Source organism: Theropithecus gelada, chromosome 2, assembly GCF_003255815.1.
Source record: "Theropithecus gelada isolate Dixy chromosome 2, Tgel_1.0, whole genome shotgun sequence".
In the NCBI taxonomy this organism is placed as follows: Eukaryota; Metazoa; Chordata; class Mammalia; order Primates; family Cercopithecidae; genus Theropithecus; species Theropithecus gelada.
The window spans coordinates 103,591,332-103,608,762 of NC_037669.1; the positions used below are offsets into that span (position 1 = coordinate 103,591,332).

Below are 17,431 nucleotides of genomic sequence, written 5' to 3' on the forward strand. Positions count from 1 at the left end.
GCCCTATTTCTGGCTTTCAACAAGGGAAGTAGGAACCTAAGCGATCTTGGGCCTTCATCTCTAGATCAGCATGGTGGGCATCAACTGTAATTCTGGTGCTCTTGTCCACAGAGTCCATATTGGGATGGAGGCCGTGGCACAGCAGCCATATCTATGAATTCCTTCCTGAGTTCATTTTTTGAAGGGAGCTCCTTGTTACCCTGGCCTACTTCAGCACCTCTCACTCACATTAGCCAGCTTCCTCTGGGTGGTGTAGGCTGAGCAGAAAGCAGGTATCTTGGGAGTCTCATTAGTTGGTCCCAAGAATGTCCCTGAATCATGTTGAATGTTCCATAATTTAGGTCTCACAAGAGTCATTGGTGTCTATTAACAGAGCAGCATCAATTTTATGTCTCTGGAACACATTTTTTTCCATTGAGCTGATTTCCTGTGGGCCATTCTCATGATGCACTGACTCTGTCTCTAACACACTTAAAGAAGAAAAATTTCATTGAGAATTGGGAAGTTTGCAATAAACTCCCACACTTACACTCTTGGGATTTTATTGGAATTTCCTGTCTGATCCAGATGTTTTTCCTCTAACAATTTCTCAGATGCAAAGATAACCAAATTTCATTTGATGACATTTGCTTGGAATTTAACCAGTATTATTCAGCTGAGGGCTGAAAGTTTGTCTTGAAACCTCAAATTCCCACTCAACTTCTCATAGCCATTGTGACTGATTTAGCTGAATAATCTTGGGTAAGTCACTGAACCACTTGGAGTGTCTGATTTTTTTTAAACATGTAAAATGGTGATAATAACATCTCCGCTTTACATGTTTGTTTTGAGGATGAAATGAGCTAAGATCTGGGAACTTGCTCTGTGAAGGACTCCTCAAATAAGAATCATGACTGAGGCTGGCTTTACCTTCAGATCATTACCAACTGGACTGTGAAATTTGGTGAATTATGTGAGAACTCTTAAGTCTTAAATTAAATTTATTCCTCCTACGTTTTGCATTCCAGTGTCATTTTTTTTAGGTTCCAGGCATTGCATTTAGAACTTTCCTTTAAGTCAGTAAGCTAGGTGTGAACTTTAACCTGATTCACTTATTTTTCTCTGCATTTAGATTGGAAATTCTACTACTGCTAGGTAAAGAGTAAACTCACAAATAATATCTCTGATTTCTTGTGAACAGTTTCCTTAAGTCTAGGCTCACAGTAAAATAAGAAAGAAACAAGTAAGTAGTATTTCCATATACAGCAACAACAACAAAAAGATATATACTTTGATTTAAAAAACAGGGATTACATACTCACATACTCAAAGCAAAAAACATCTAAACAGTGAGATCCAAAGATGTGTTATTTCCATGTCTATGGAAACCAATTACTGAGACAGATTAAGTATATGCATTGTTTATAATGTTTACATTCTCTTTGGCAATTATTCTTTGGAGTCTACATTTTGGATGACTATCTAGCCTTGGCTTTGTATTGAAATTGTTTCAATGTTTTCTATCAATCTTTTTATTACGAGTCTTCCATTCACGTCCTGTTGTTGGATTTATCACCATGTAGATTCACCAAGAAGGGCTCATAGATACTATTAATATATTTCTTGAGATCCTGCATGTTTGAAAATGAAAATCTCATTGCCTATATGCGTAAATATCATTGGGACTGAACATTGTCAAGTAGTCATGTCTTCTTTCTCTGAAGACTTTGGAAGTTTTGTTCCACTTTCTCAAGCTTTGAATGTTGCAGTGGGAAAGTGTTATCTGATTTGCTTCCCTTTATTATGAGTCATTTAATTTTCTTTCATATGTCCATTCTTTCTTTACATTTCAGGGCCAGTAACTTTAACAAGATATGGCTCAGTATAAGTCTTTCTGAACTTTTTCAATCTAAAGATTTGAGGTTTTTAAAAAATAGGAATGTTTTCTTCCATTATATCTCTGGATATTATTGCTTCATTTGCTCAGTTCACTTCAGAGATGTAAATTATTTTCATGATGGATTTCCTATGCATGGCTTTTATTATTTATAGTTTTTCTAGTACTCTTTAACATTTTTTGGTTTAATTTCTTTCTCAAGTCTGTCAGAATTCTACATGCTTAACTATGTTTCCATTAATGTCTGTTCGTGGTTTTGCTCCTTCTAATATGGATTTTACTTTTATAAAAAATTTAGTTTCCACTTTCACATATCTCCTGAGTTTTGCCAGCTTCTTTTTTACATCTTTCTATTATATCATGTCTTCCCTGAGTATTTGCTTTAGAAAAACCATATATTCTTCAATTTGGTTGATGTGATGGACAATCATTTGTTCAAAATTTCCCTGTAATTCATGGTGAGCTTCTGATGCCTATTCTTCATCTGCTGCTGCTTCTTTTTCTCCTATATTACCTAAGCTAGATCCTAAAGTGGTTTGCTTCTCATTATTGCTCATCTGTGAATGTAGACTGTTCTTTTCTGGTTTCTACCTGCTAAAGAAGAGCAAGGCTAAGAGATTTGAGAAGTGAACTAAAACTGTCTGTACCTTAGATTGAAGATACTGGCTTAGAACATTTTTTCACAAACCTTACCATGCCCTAAGGAAATACTTCCGCCAGGGCTAAGCAGTGGGCCTACTTGGCTCATTTAGAAACTTATGTATAGAGATTTAGCATTTGCCTTCAATTTTAGCTGTTGAATATCAGCACTTGCAGAGCTAATTTTTACCCTGTCACACTGACCCCAAAGATCCTACAAAGGTAACTGTCTGTGAGCCTTCTTGTCAGCTCCCTTCCTCCCTAACCACTCCATGAAGAGTATAGCACAGGGATGTTCCCGGCCCCCTCTGCTCTAAGCAAGGGCATAATGGTTTAGTTTTCAGGCCATTTCCCTGTTTTCTGCTATGGGTCTGCAAAGACACAAGTCATTTTCCAGTATCTCCCCTCTATTTGGTTCAGCTTTCATTGCATTCGGCAGCTGATCTTTCTAGATTGAGGATTTCGATATTTGTTGTTTCCTAGTTTCACCAAAGGCAGAGCTATTTTACTGACTTTTTTTTTTTTTTTTTTTTTTTTTTTTGGCTTCAGAAGAGAGAGTGGGATAGAAAAGGCTTAATTTTGCCAAATTTAACTGAAAGTCAAAAATACATATTTATTTCTTTCTAAAGAGACCCAGTTTTGCATACAAATTCTTTATGGCAAAGAGAATGGTAAAGTGACATCTAAACCACTAACCCACTGCTGTGTGCCCTATACATATTGATAAATACTCACCTCTAGCAGTGTGGAACATTACGACATCTTAATGTGTTTACAAAAAGATCCTCCTTCTAAGAAGATGAATTAGAAGAAGACACTGAGCAGATGCAGCCCAAGAGCTTACAGGTGGGTCAGCTCATTAAACATTTATGTGCGGGAAATAATAATTGTCTTTGGTTGGATATGGCCCTGACTTAGAGCTCATGGTTTAGCAAGGACTATGCTGGCTGGATATCATCTTCCTTTTGCTTCTCTAAGAACACCAATGGATCTCAAACAAGACAATTAAAAAGAAATTCATGCCTAGATGCATCATAGTGAAACTACTGAACATTGAAGAAAAATAGATCTTATAGTCAGATAAAGAAAGCAAATTATCTTAAAATAATGGCAGTTAGTATGACTGCTGACTTTTTAGTAGCAACAATGCAGCCAGAAGACACAAGACAGACATACTAATATCTTTGTATTCAATATGCTGAGGGAGAAAAACTATCAACCTAAAATTTTACCTAGTGAAACTACTATTCAAGAATGAGAATAAAATATGACACTTCTGAAAAACAAAAGCAGATGACTTTGTTACTAAAAGACATTTGTTGAAGGAAATCCTAAAGGATGTACTTCAGAAAGAAGGTAAAAAAAATAAATAAATAAAAAAGAAAGAAGGTCTGTAACCCCAACAATGGTAAACCAAGATACTAGTCTGTCTGTCTATCTATCTATCTATCTATCTATCTATCTATCTATCTATCTATCATATATCTATTTATCTATCTAGATGTGACCGTGTAAAATAACAATATTGACTAAATCATAGGGACAATAGACTATAACTAAAATACTGGAAAACAATGTAGGCCAAAAGCGGGTGATCAGAGTTAAAGCAGTCTAAATTATTTATATTAATCAGGAGAAAGGTAAAGTATTGATTAAATTTAGGCTGTCAAAAATGTATGCATATTCAAGTTATAAGGATAACTTGAAAATCCTAAAGTACAAACTTTAACTGTAAGCATAGAGCACATAACTCACAAACAAGTACAGAGAAAATGGAATAAGAAAAAGCAAAAAAGAAGACATCAATCCAAACAGGGCAAGAGAGGAGGGAAAAAAAACTTAAACAGGACAAGTAGAAAACAGGTAACAAGAAAGTGGAACTAGATTTAAATATAAGAAGAAACACAGTATATTTTATAGTTTAAAAGATTTTCAGATCAAATACAAATCTCAAAACCTGGTTGTCCGATATTTATAATGAACTTTGAAACATAGGAACATAGAGAAATTTAAAGTCAAGGATAGTAAAAAGCAAATATTGACCAAAAGAAAGCTGTAATAGGTGTGTTAATATCAGGCAAAAATACACTTTAAATTAAAACTACTATTACACATAAAAGGAGTCACTATACAATGGCAAAATGTATAATTCACTAGGAAAACAATCCTTTAAAACTTGTATGCAGCTATGTCTAGCACGGTGGCTCACGCCTGTAGTCCCAGCACTTTGGGAGGCCGAGGTGGGTGGATCACGAGGTCAGGAGATTGAGACCAGCCTGGCCAACATAGTGAAACTCCGTCTCTACTAAAAATACAAAAAATTAGCTGGGTATGGTGGTGGGCACCTATAATTCCAGCTACTTGGGAGGCTGAGGCAGGAGAATCGCTTGAGCTTGGGAGACAGAGGTTGCAGTGAGCCGAGATCATGCCCCTGCACTCCAGCCAGGGTGACAGTGCAAGACTCCATCTCAAAAACAAACAACCAAACGAACAAAAAACTTGTATGCAGCTAATAACATATCAGAATGGACAGATCAATAAGGAAAAGTAGGCAAATCTACTATTACAGTGAGATATTAAAAATATAACTCTCAATAATAAATGGATTATTGTGCTGCAGAAATTAAACAGAAACTAAAAGGACACTATGAATTACTTTATGTCAATAAAATTTTAAATTTAGATGAACGGGAGAATTCTTGGAGACACATAGCTTGTGAAAATCAACTCTAGAAGAACCAGAGAATCTGAATAGTTTTTTGTTTGCTTGTTTGTTTGTTTGAGACAAAGTCTCCCTCTGTTGCCCAGGCTGGAGTGCGGTGGTGTGATCTCGCATTGATCTGCAACCTATGCCTTCAGAGTTCAAGTGATTCTCCTGCCTCAGCCCCCCAAGTAGCTGGGATTACAGCCATGCACCACCACGCCCAGCTAACTTTTGTATTTGTAGTAGAGATGGGGTTTTGCCAGGTAGGTCAGGCTGGTCTCGAACTCCTGACCTCAAGTGATCTGCCCTCCTTAGCCTTCCAAAGTGCTTGGGCTGAATAGTCTTATAGTGACATGATAAATTGAATCAGGTGTTCGAAATCTTCCCACCAAGAAAATACTAGGCCCAGATGGCTTTACAGGTAAGTTTTATAAAACATAGAAAGAATAACTAATTTAAATCTTAAATTTACTGTGCCAAACAATGTAAGAAAATGTAGTAATTTTGTTTATTTTAAGAGGCAGGATATCATAAATTTGATATAAAAATCTCAACATATTAAAAACAATTTAAAAGGAGAGGATGAGTAAGGTAAATTATAGACCACTCTTACTCATAAATAGAAATTCAAACATCCTAAAGAAAATATTATCAAACCAAATTCAGCAATGCATGAAAACCACAATACATTATAATCCAGTTTGGTTACTCTAAGAATATAAGATTGTTTTAATTCCAGAAAACCAATTACATGCATTGACATATGGTTAATTATTACCATATCAAGGGATGAAAACCATATGATTGTTCCGGCAGATACAGAAAAAGATTTACTAAAAGTCAACATAAATTTATTATGCAAAGTTCTTAGCAAACTAAGAATAGACAGGAATTTATTTAACCTCAGTAAATGTCATCAATTAAAACTACACCAAATATCATGCTTAAAAATGTAATGTGGAAAGCATTCCTTTCAGGTTAGACATGAGTAAAGTAACCTTATAATTTATCCAAACCAGGGCACTTTAGTTTTTAATAAAACTATAGACTTGGTTTAGATTTAGCCAGTCTTTCTACCAATGTCCTTCTGCTTCAGGATTCAATTCATAACCTTATGCTACATTACTTGTCATGTCTGCTTGGTTTTCCCCTTCAATCTGTAATAGTTCCTCGGGCTTTCTTTGTCTTTCATGACTTTGACACTTTTGAAGAGCACTGGCAGTTGCCTTGTAGAATATCTCTCAAACTGGGTTTCTCTGGTGCTTTCTCATGGTTAAAGAGAGACCATGGGTTTCAGGAAGAAAATCACAGAGGTAATTGCAATGTGGTTTGCAGTTCCTCTCTCTTCAAGAAGTGAAGTCTGTATCTTCTACCTTAAATCTGAGCTAGAATTGAGACTTGCTTTGGACAATGGAATGTGATGGAAAGGATGTTGTGTGAATTCAGAGCCTAGATCTCAAAAGGTCTTACATACTGTTGCTTGTTTTCTTGGGATACTGCCCAGCTACCATGTGTACAGGCTTGGGCTCCCCTGTTAAATGACTAGAGACTGCATGGAGCAGAGGCATGTCTGCCAGCCAAGGCTATCTTAGACCAGACAACCCCCAGCCAACCTATCAGCCGACTGCAGGTGCATGAGTGAACAGTCATGACAAGAAGAGTTGCCCATCTGAGCCCCGCCTAAATCATTAACACCAACTCATTATCTAAGTAAGTGGTTTTGGTTTTAAGTCACTAAGTTCTGGGGTTATTACACAGCAAAAACGAATACACTTGCGTTCCAGCCTGCAACTGTATGGTGTAGTAAATGAACATAGACTTTGGTGTCAAACAGACCTACCTTTGTTATTAGCTGCGTGCTTTGGGGGACTCACTTCATCTGATTCATTTTTGAAGTGGGCATAACAATTTCCACACAAAGATCAGAGTAACTAAGACAACTCTAATAAAGCTAGCAACACAGAGCTTAGCACATAATAGATGCTGTATAATTGAGGTTCTGTCTAAGAACCAAGGTGATACCTTCTTAAAATTCAAGGTGTAGGAGGTACCATTCTTCTGGGAACCAAGTCTTCTGTCACTGATTGTGTGTCATTTGCTTTCATTTGTCAGAGAAAATATTCTTTAAACTATATCTTGACTATTTTCATTACCAGCAATTTCACTTTGCACTCTTCAACTTCTGTTTTCCTAAAGACACAGATAAATAGTGTCTATCTCTGCAAGACGTTTGACTGATGATAACCTTGTTGTTCTGCACTAGAGATCTCTAGAGATCTGGGACACAAAGTTCTGTATGCACAAAGGCATAAAGTAAATCCTACCCATTCTTTAAAACAAAAGTTATCATCTTGCCAAATGCTGTGGAATTACATAATTATCAGTTTTGCTTGTTAGATAATTGTGCTTCTTAAATGCTTTCCTGAAAATAGCCCTTTAAAATCTGCATTTGCTACCTTCTCTGACTTAAGTATAATTCGAGGGGGATTTGTCTACATTTTCTTATTGCTAAAATACTGTAAAAAACAACATTACTAAAAGTGAACCAGAAAAAAGTTAGGACTTTTTTTTTTCTTCCTTATTCTCTTCTCTGACACAGAAGAGGCTGTTTCATTTCCCTGGGTCTCATGTTCTCCACCCACTCTCAGTGTAAGTGGGATGGTCTAAATTTCATGCAAGACTTGCAGAATTCTTGAAATTTCAAACTAGGAAGATTCTATGCAAGTGTAAAAGACAAAGACAAGGACTCATACAAACGACAATGGATATTAAGATGGAGCCATGACTGCCTTGCTCGCAGATTGCAAAAAGAGCTGTGCTTCAGTTGTTTTTCTTTTTAACATGCTTATTCAGGAATTTATTGCTTTTCAATTTAAACCACTCATGGGGATTTGGACCAAGCGATTTACCAACTTTAGGTTAAATAACCACAATTTTTAAATATTACAAAGCATGATATTAAAATCAAGACTGATAATAAATAAAATAGATCAGCACCAAGAGGGAAAGGAGTATACTTTTTTTGTTTTTTGTTTTCTAAGCTATCTATATCTGTCAGCTTGAGCAACAGATCAGGCTGTCTGACCAGCCGTTTTCTTCCTACTCCTTTTAGGCACTCAGGACACAGCTCCAGGATCTAGCTCCGCTAGTTGGTTTGGATATTGGAGTTGCACTATCACATAGAAGTTATGGAGCAATTTCTTGCTGAAGACCACACTCACGCAAAGTCTGTTAGGTCGACAGTTACATTGCACTCAGAGTTCAGAAGGGTTAATGTTTGATTTTGGAAGAGAATACCACTTGCTTCCCTTATTCTGTACTTGATTAATTTGGCCTGGGAAAGAATTTCTTCACAGTCTGGTACAATGTTTGAATGTGACTTTTAAATGTGCCCATTAATATGATATTGACTTCTTTTTGTGATGGAGAAAATAAAGTGTTAAAAAATTCTACTCAGTGATAGATTCATTTGTACCACAGCTCAACCTCCTTATGAAATTCTGATAACTTATATTTGATATTTACAACTGTGATATTTTAGCCCTGAAGTTAAAAGCTTAGCCTCTCTAAGATACTGAATATATCACTGACACTTGCCACTTGGAATCATAAAAGAAGTCTTCTCTTATGGCAAGGAAACACCATTTTTATAAGCTCGTCTTTGTCTCCATAGTTTATGTAAACACACTTCTGACTGTAATCATACTTGAATGTGCGGAAACCAGAGTTGTTCTTGTTGACCATTTCTTCTTGGAGCAACTGAGAAGGCAGACACCTGCTGTGATTTGATCCAGGATTTTCACTGTCTCCTTTGATATCATACTACGGCCAAGAGGTCATGTTTTTGACCACTGACTGTTCTCTGTCACTAAAGCTGTATATGGGTTGGCCTGCAGGAGCAGATTCTTAACTGTATAGGAACATTCTTTTTTGCTTCTTGTGTGGCTGATGTTCCATCAGCCCTGACCTTAACGCTTGTTTTCCAGTTTACAACGCAACACCCCAATCTTTTCTTGTGGAGCCCAAAGGCATTCAGCACTTCTCCCTTATACATGTGACATACATGTCAAGTATAGGATTATATTTTGCAATACTTGGTTCAAATCTAAGATGAAGTCACTTCTATCACACACACTTATAATACAGATTGCTCTTTCCTGTTGTATTCCGCTGATTTTATGTGGCTTTCCGTATTGTCATTGGAAGTCATAGGGGACTTTTGTCAATAGCATTTTCTGCTTTCTTTCCAGGCGTGACTCTTTCATGATGGTTGTGACTGGTTTTATGGGATATTTTCTTCTGTTTTTGCTGTGAGGAGTGTAACTTGGAGTGATGCACCCATTGCTTTAGTCTTTTTTTGTCCATTAATTATTAATTTATCAGTTTTATGCTGGAACAATGCTTTATTCTGGGGGTTGGGGAAGTCACTGGATTGTCTATAACTATGGCTGTGTCAATGTGCGTAGTTTGAAAAATGACAAAAAGTATAGGTGATTTCCTGCCAGTTTTTGACACAGTTTCAAGATAGACAGCTCCTGAGGATCAGGGTTAGTAGATTGCTGATCCAGGGATTGTCAGATTTTATATCTTATCTGTTGAACTTCCAATTGGCTTAAAAAAAATAAACAAAACCAAAAATCTTATAACTATGTGAAATCACACATTAGTTCTAGCATTATTCACTTGTTCTGGCACAGACAGATTAACATTTACTACTTCTACTGGAATCTTCTTCACTATGTACATTTAAAACATTATTTAGAGTTGCAACGTTTATAATACTATTTTCTTTACTACTTTTAGGTTTCTAGAAGAGACTTCATGTGACTGTGAAAATTTAGTAGAAATAATAATATAATCATCCCTTAAATGAACAGAGCTCTGTTGGAAATTTGAGATGCTCTGTCAAGATGGTAAATTACCAATTTTTAAAACTTAGGCAAAAAAGATTACCCAAGATTATATTAAAAAGTCATAACATCCAAGTTAGAGGCTATAGCATAGTGACTGAGTGTGACTAATCACAATCTGTGGGTTTCATGCCAATGTGACGCCGGAATTATGTCTCGTATGGTGGCTAACAGAATTTAAAAACATAATAAAGTTAAAAACTAAATTGGCTTGAGAAATTGCCTTAAATTTTATGAGCCAGGTAACTTCTCTGATATCATATCAACATTCTATATATCACACATGTACTTTAAGTTTATAGTCTAATTAATCAACACTACATCTTTTAGAAAAATAAAATCATAGAACAATCTTTCATAAAGATACTGTTATTCTTAATTTTTTTTTTTTTTGAGACAGAGTCTTGGTCTGTCATCAGGCTGGATTGCAGTGGCACGATCTTGGCTCACTGCAACCTCTGCCTCCTGGGTTCAAGTAATCCTCCTGCCTCAGCCTCCTGAGTAGCTGGGATTACAGGCGCACACCACCAAGGCCATATTTTAAGTAGAGATGGGGTTTCACCATGTTAGCCAGAATGGTCTCTATCTCTTGACCTCGTGATCTGCCCGCCTCGGCCTCCCAAAGTTCTGGGATTACAGGCATGAGCCACCGTGCCCAACCTATTCTTAATTTTTTAATTAGATTGTGGGTAAGGGTTTCTGGGGTGGGGGTCACATCAATCTTATTTAAAATCTATCTGACTGGGCATGGTGGCCCATGCCTGTAATCCCAGCACTTTGGGAGGCCGAGGCAGGCAGATTGCTTGAGCCTAGGAATTCCAAGATCAGCCTGGGCAGCGTGATGGAACCCTAGATCTACAAAAAATACAAAAATTAGCTATGTGCGGTGTTGTGCACCTGTACTACCAGCTACTTGGGAGGCTGAAGCGGAAGGATTGCTTGAGCCCAGAAGGTCGAGGTTGCAGTGAGCTATCAGCCTGGGTGACAGAGTGAGACCCTGTCTCAAAAAAAAATTGATCTTACCCTACTGTCAGTCACTGTTCATTATTTGTAATGATCTTTGTGTCCTTGGTGCCTGGCATAGCATCTAGAACATAAAAGATGCTCCTGAAGCCCTCAATAATTATTTATTTGATGAATAAATAAATAACTGATCAGGCAGCGAGGTGTGGTAGAAGGAGCAAAGGCATTCCAGTAACTAAGGAGCACTGTATTCCAATAAAACCTTACTTCTTAAAATTGTCAGTGAGCCAGATTTGGCTGCAAGGGTCATATAGTTTACAGACCCCTGCCCTAGAGCAGCAAGTCCTTAAGCTAAATTTAAGAACTAGGAAAGCTCTGTTCACTTTCTCTCTGCTATTGAGAACACCACCCATATCTGAGGTGACTTCCAGTCCTTTGACATTAAGATGAACAGAAAGAATTTGTCCAAGGCCAACTGAATCATAGATAAATTTATTTTGAATTTTTATATAAGATAATTTCAGCCCATAAGATAAACATTTCTTCATAGCACTTGCAGTTTCAGTGTGTCCCATATATGGGCATGAACCATACCATATATATTTTGAAAATGGGCATGTACATACGCATGACTCTAACTTTGTATGCACACATGCCTTATTCTTATTGTTTACTTATTATCTCTTCTTTGTTTTGTGTTTTGTTTTAGAGACAGCCTCTGTTGCCCAGGCAGGATCACAGCTCACTGTAGCCTCAAACTCCTCAAGTGATCCTCCTGCCTTGGCCTTTCAAAGCACTAGGATTTCAGGTGACAACTACCATACCTGCCCCTCTTCTTTTTTTTTTTTTTGTTTTGAAGGCAGGCTTGGTAATTTAATAGAGATCACATATATTGTTATACTATGGTCTAGCTTTTTCATGTTTCAGTCCAGTTCAGTTTTCTAACTAGTATGTCTAAGTATAGGAAGTGTTTTGAGAAATGCTTATGCAGTTTTTAAAGTGTTATAGTATCCTATGATACTTGAAATCTTTCCTTGAATTTATTACTGTACTTAAGGACTTCAGAATATTTCAGGCTTTCCTCTTATTACTATTCTGCATTTGAAAATTGATCAGTAGTTTTGCAAAGGATTTTGTTTTTATTGCTATAATACAGAAACAATTATCTGCCTCTTGCTTTTGCAGCATGGAGTGCCATATTTGTGGGCATCAGGAGGGTCCAGATGGCAACTTTACCAGACACTGGAGATAAACTGATTTGTTTAAAAGCAGGAGCTTGCATCCAGGAAAAGTGGTAACATTTTTAGATATATTCCATAAACCACATCTACACACAGGCTGACACACAGTTATCTGAAAAAAGTAAGAAGAGAGATTACATGCATCACTAATATCCACAGGAAACCTCACATTTTATCTCAGGTAGGAGATTCGACTTTTTCCTTTCGCAACGTTTCACTAGAGTAAACTCAGGTCAAACATGAAGAGTCTGCCAAACCAGACTGAGACATTTTGGCTGACTGCAAGTAGGTAAGAATCACAGCTGGAGAGAATGCACCACTGTCTGGGTCAGTTGTCAGCATTGGGGAGAGATCAGATTGGCCATGATGTAGACATTTTAAGCACATTGGCCCACGCTATTTTCCCATCCTTCCGCTGGTGGTGGTGGGGCAGGGGGGACAGAATCGTTAATGGTGAACATCATGAGCTTGAATCATGGCTTGGCAGTTTACTTACTAAGAGGAAGGAATGTTTGAGAGAGGGTTGCCCAGTGGCAGAGTATGGAGCAGTGTATGGAGGAGATAGTGGCCAAGATCAAGCTGGAGCCCAGAGTATCTGTGGGAAAATGGTAGGAGATGAAGGTTGAGTGGTAGATAGGACTCGAGGTTGAAAAGCCTTGAAGATCTTACTAAGGGGTCTAGTTTTTAACTCTCAGGAGACATAAGACCACTGGAGGATTTTTAAACAGGGAAATTATGTAATTATATAGATCAGTATGGAGAAAGAGTTCCCTGACTCTAGTAGGGCTGATAATCTGGAAGAAAGGATGCAGAAGATGCAGCAGTATAAGATAGGAGATGCTTGGGGTGGTCTAGAGGGATGCAATGGGAGTTTCAATAAGGCAATGGGGGGAGGTAGGAAGAAAGAGGAGAGAACAAAGGATTTGGTGACTGAATGTGGGGTTGACAGTAATTCCTGGATTTGTGGCTTGGAAAACTAAGTTATATAAGACTGAGAATCCAGTAGGAGGGACAGATATGGGGGGAAAGATGATGAGTTTTGTTTCGGCTGTGTTGTAAGGGGTACCTATGAGATACCTATTGGAACTTTCTAGTAGGCAGCTGAATTGGATTTGGGAGAGATGAGATGAGATCCCTCTGAATTTACAGCTGAGGGATTAGATAAGATCGCCCAGGTTGAGTGTAGCAAAGTCAAGAATAAAACTGAGAGGTAACATTTAAGGAGTGAATGAAGGAAGACCCATAAAGCAGGAAAAATGCCTGCCTTGAGAAAAACGGGTAGAATCAAAAGTGACTGGTCCTATAAAGATCAGGACAGGAGAGAGTTTCAGGACTGGTCACTGCTGCAGTGAGATGAAATAAAATAAGACTGAATTGCGTTTACTGAGTTTGGCAGATGAGCGGTGTTTAGCAATCCAGTTAAAGCAGCAATGTGGAGAGACAGGGAAATTAGTCACATTGTAGCTGGTCTGAGGAACTCAACAGAGGTGAGGGAGTATAGATGGGGAATACAAAGTAATCTCTCAAGAAGTTTACCTGGGGAGGGAAGAAAAGAGATGGTGACATCTTGGGGTGGGGAGACACATAAAAATATTCTATCAACATGATGACAAGACTGAAGAAACACATTGCAAATCTGTTAGAATATCAATTTATAGAAAACTCAGAATTTTTCTCTTTTCTTGAAATCTTTCAATCTGGAGTCATCCTAGGTGATGTCATGAGATAGGGAAATTTTTCTTAGAGGCTCCATCATGCCTGTTGTCTAGCTCCATCCTCCAACCACTCCTACAAACACAATGGTATCCTACTCAGGCTTGAATTCCTGGAAATGTTTTCTTTCTTTCCTCAACAAAGCTTACCAGGTGTCCTGGATATGCCAGTCAATTTGCCTGCCATATGTAACTTCCCCTCCTGGCTTAAAATGTCCCATGCACAGCTTCAGAATGACTGTCATTCAATGCTTCTTCCTCTATCTTCTTTCCCACGGAGCCACGATTGTTTGGACCAGGGATGAACACCCATCCCAAAGCAGCCAATCCAGTGCTGGCCAATGATTTAAGTGGCCTGGTTAGAGTGAATAGGCTAGGCCAACTACATTCTCTCCTTGGAGAAACTGGATTCTGAAACAGCTATTGTGGGAGACATTTGAGAGTAAGGTCCTGAAGTGGTCACCAGTCAGCTCTTGGATGTATTTGACATTTCTTCAGATATCCTTAAAATGCCCTGTGCTCCCTGCCACTTAAAATAAGCTGCTTGAGTTTTGCTCATCTGCAACCAAAATAGTCCTGACACCTTGGCTAGACCATAATGACTATTGTTCCATTCTTTTTAGCTATGCTAAATGAGTTCCTAGTTAAGTGGCTTACTGTAAGCATGATGATTCTTTTCTCTCTTCTATTTTACATTTAAATGTTGATACTGCGTGTGTTCAATGTTTCTCTTAATATGAAAAAAAGTGTTTTCTTTTTTGAGTGAATCCATACAAATCATCATTTGACAGGTAATAACAAGGGATGACTCCTACTATAGCAACTCGAACATATAGTGATTTATTCTCTCTTAAAAAGGAAGCGCAAATTGAATGCTTTGGGGTGGTGTGGTAGCTTCATGATGTTAAGGGACTATGGGTTATTCTATGTTTCTGCTCTGTGATCCTTAGGGCTTGACTTCCACTTTTAAGGCCACCATATGACCTAAGTAAGATGCTGGGGCTCCAATCATCATCAATTATCATGTTAGCTAACTTTTGCTGCAATAATCTTGAGTAACAAACCAGCCCAAAACTCAGTAACTTACAACAATTGGCATTTCTTTTTGTCTCCTTCCTACAGGTCTGCTTCAGGCTGCAGGTTGGCTGAACTTAGCTATCCGTTGAAGTTTAGGTCTGCGTCATATTTCTCCACATTTATCTTGGATCAGCAGCTATCTAGGCTATTGGTAGAAGCCCATCTGGGCAAACCAAACCATGGAAAAACTTTTCAACCCCCGTTCACATTATGTTCAATAACGTCCCATTGGCCAAAATAAGAAAGATGGCTACTTAGCTAGGAGTGGTGGCATGCACCTGTAGTCCCAGCTACTCAGGAGGCTGAGGCAGGAGAATCGCTTGAACCTGGGAGGTGGAGGTTGCAGTGAGCCGAGATCATACCATGTGGACTCCAGGTTGGGCAACAAGAGCGAAACTAAGTCTGAAATAAATAAATAAATAAATAAGGCCTCACTTGCAGCCGCCGACCTGCCTCGCGGTGCTGCGGGCACACCTTGCTGCCACCCCACAGAAATGCTTTGGTTCCCCACAGTCTTTAGATGAGACCAGTGTCCAGGGTATTGGCTTGTCATCTCACTCGGGCTTATGACAAAGATGTAAAATTCAGTGCAGATGCCCGAGCCTTAATGCTTCAAGGTATAGACCTTTTAGCCGATGCTGTAGCCATTACAATGGGGCCAAAGGGAAGAACAGTGATTATTGAGCAGAGCTGGGGAAGTCCCAGAGTAAAAAAAGATGGTGTGACTGTTTCTAAGTCAATTGACTTAAAGAATAAACATAAAAATATTGGGGCTAAACTTGTACAAGATGTTGCCAAAAACACAAATGAAGAGGCTGGGGATGGCACTACCACTGCTGCTGTACTGGCATGCTCTATTGTCAAGGAAGGCTTTGAGAAGATTAGCAAAGGTGTTAATCCAGTGGAAATCAGGAGAGGTGTGATATTAGCTGTTGATACTGTAATTGCTGAACTTAAAAAGCAGTCTAAACCTGTGACCATCCCTGAAGAAATTGTGCAGGCTGCTGCAATTTCTGCAAGTGGAGACAAAGAAATTGGCCATATCATCTCTGATGCAGTGAAAAAGATGGGAAGAAAGGGTGTCATCACAGTAAAGGATGGGAAAACACCGAATGATGAATTAGAAATTATTGAAAGTTTCAAGTTTGATCAAAGCTATATTTCTCCATACTTTATTAATACATCAAAAGGTCAGAAATGTGAATTCCAGGAGGCATATGTTCTGTTGAGTGAAAAGAAAATTTCTAGTGTCCAGTCCATTGTACCTGCTCTTAAAACTGCCAATGCTCACCATAAACCTTTGGTCATAATCACTGAAGATGTTGGTGGAGAAGCTGTAAGTACACTTGTCTTGAACAGCCTAAAGATTGGTTTTCAGGTTGTGGCAGTCAAGGCTCCAGGGTTTGGTGACAAAGAACCAGCTCAAAGATATGGCTATTGCTACTGTTGGTGCAGTGTTTGGAGAAGAGGGGTTGATGCTAAATCTTGACGATGTTCATCCTCATGACTTAGGAAAATTTGGAGAGGTCATTGTGACCAAAGATGATGCCATACTCTTAAAAGGAAAAGGTGACAAGGCTCAAATTGAAAAACGTATTCAAGAAATCATCGAGCAGTTAAATGTCACAACTAGTGAATATGAAAAGGAAAAACTGAATGACTGGCAATATTTTCAGATGGAGTAGCTATGCTAAATGTTGGTGGGACAAGTGATGTTGAAGCTAATGAAAAGAAAGACAGAGTTACAGATGCCCTTAATGCTGTAAGAGCTGCTGTTGAAGAAGACATTGTTTTGGGAGGGGGTTGTATCCTGGTTTGGAGCATTCCAGCCTCGGACTCATTGACTCCAGCTCATGAAGATAAAAAAATTTGTATGTAAACAATTAAAATAACACTCAAAATTCCAGCAATGACCATTGCTAAGAATGCAGGTGTTGAAGGATCTCTGATAGTTGAGAAAATTATGCAACGTTCCTCAGAAGTTGGTTGTGATGCTATGGTCAGAGATTTTGTGAATATGGTGGGAAAAGGAATTATTGACCCAACAAAGGCTGTGAGAACTGCTTTACTGGATGCTGCTGGTGTAGCCTCTGTTAACTACAGCAGAAGTTGTAGTCACAGAAATCCCTAAAGAAGAGAAGGACCCTGGAATGAGTGCAATGGGTGGAATGGGATGTGGTATGGGAGGCGGCATGTTGTAACTCCTAGAATAGTGCTTGACCTTTATTAATAAACTGGGACAGGAAGTCCAAGGCAATGTTCCTCACCAATAACTTCAGAGAAGTCAGTTGGAGAAAATGAAGAAAAGG

The 17,431-nt window shown here is 38.4% G+C and overlaps 1 pseudogene; it reads left to right on the forward strand.

Moving 5' to 3' along the window:
- The first annotated feature begins 706 nt into the window (after positions 1-706).
- On the forward strand, positions 707-17,323 carry LOC112619357 (annotated as a pseudogene).
- Positions 17,324-17,431: the final 108 nt, after the last annotated feature.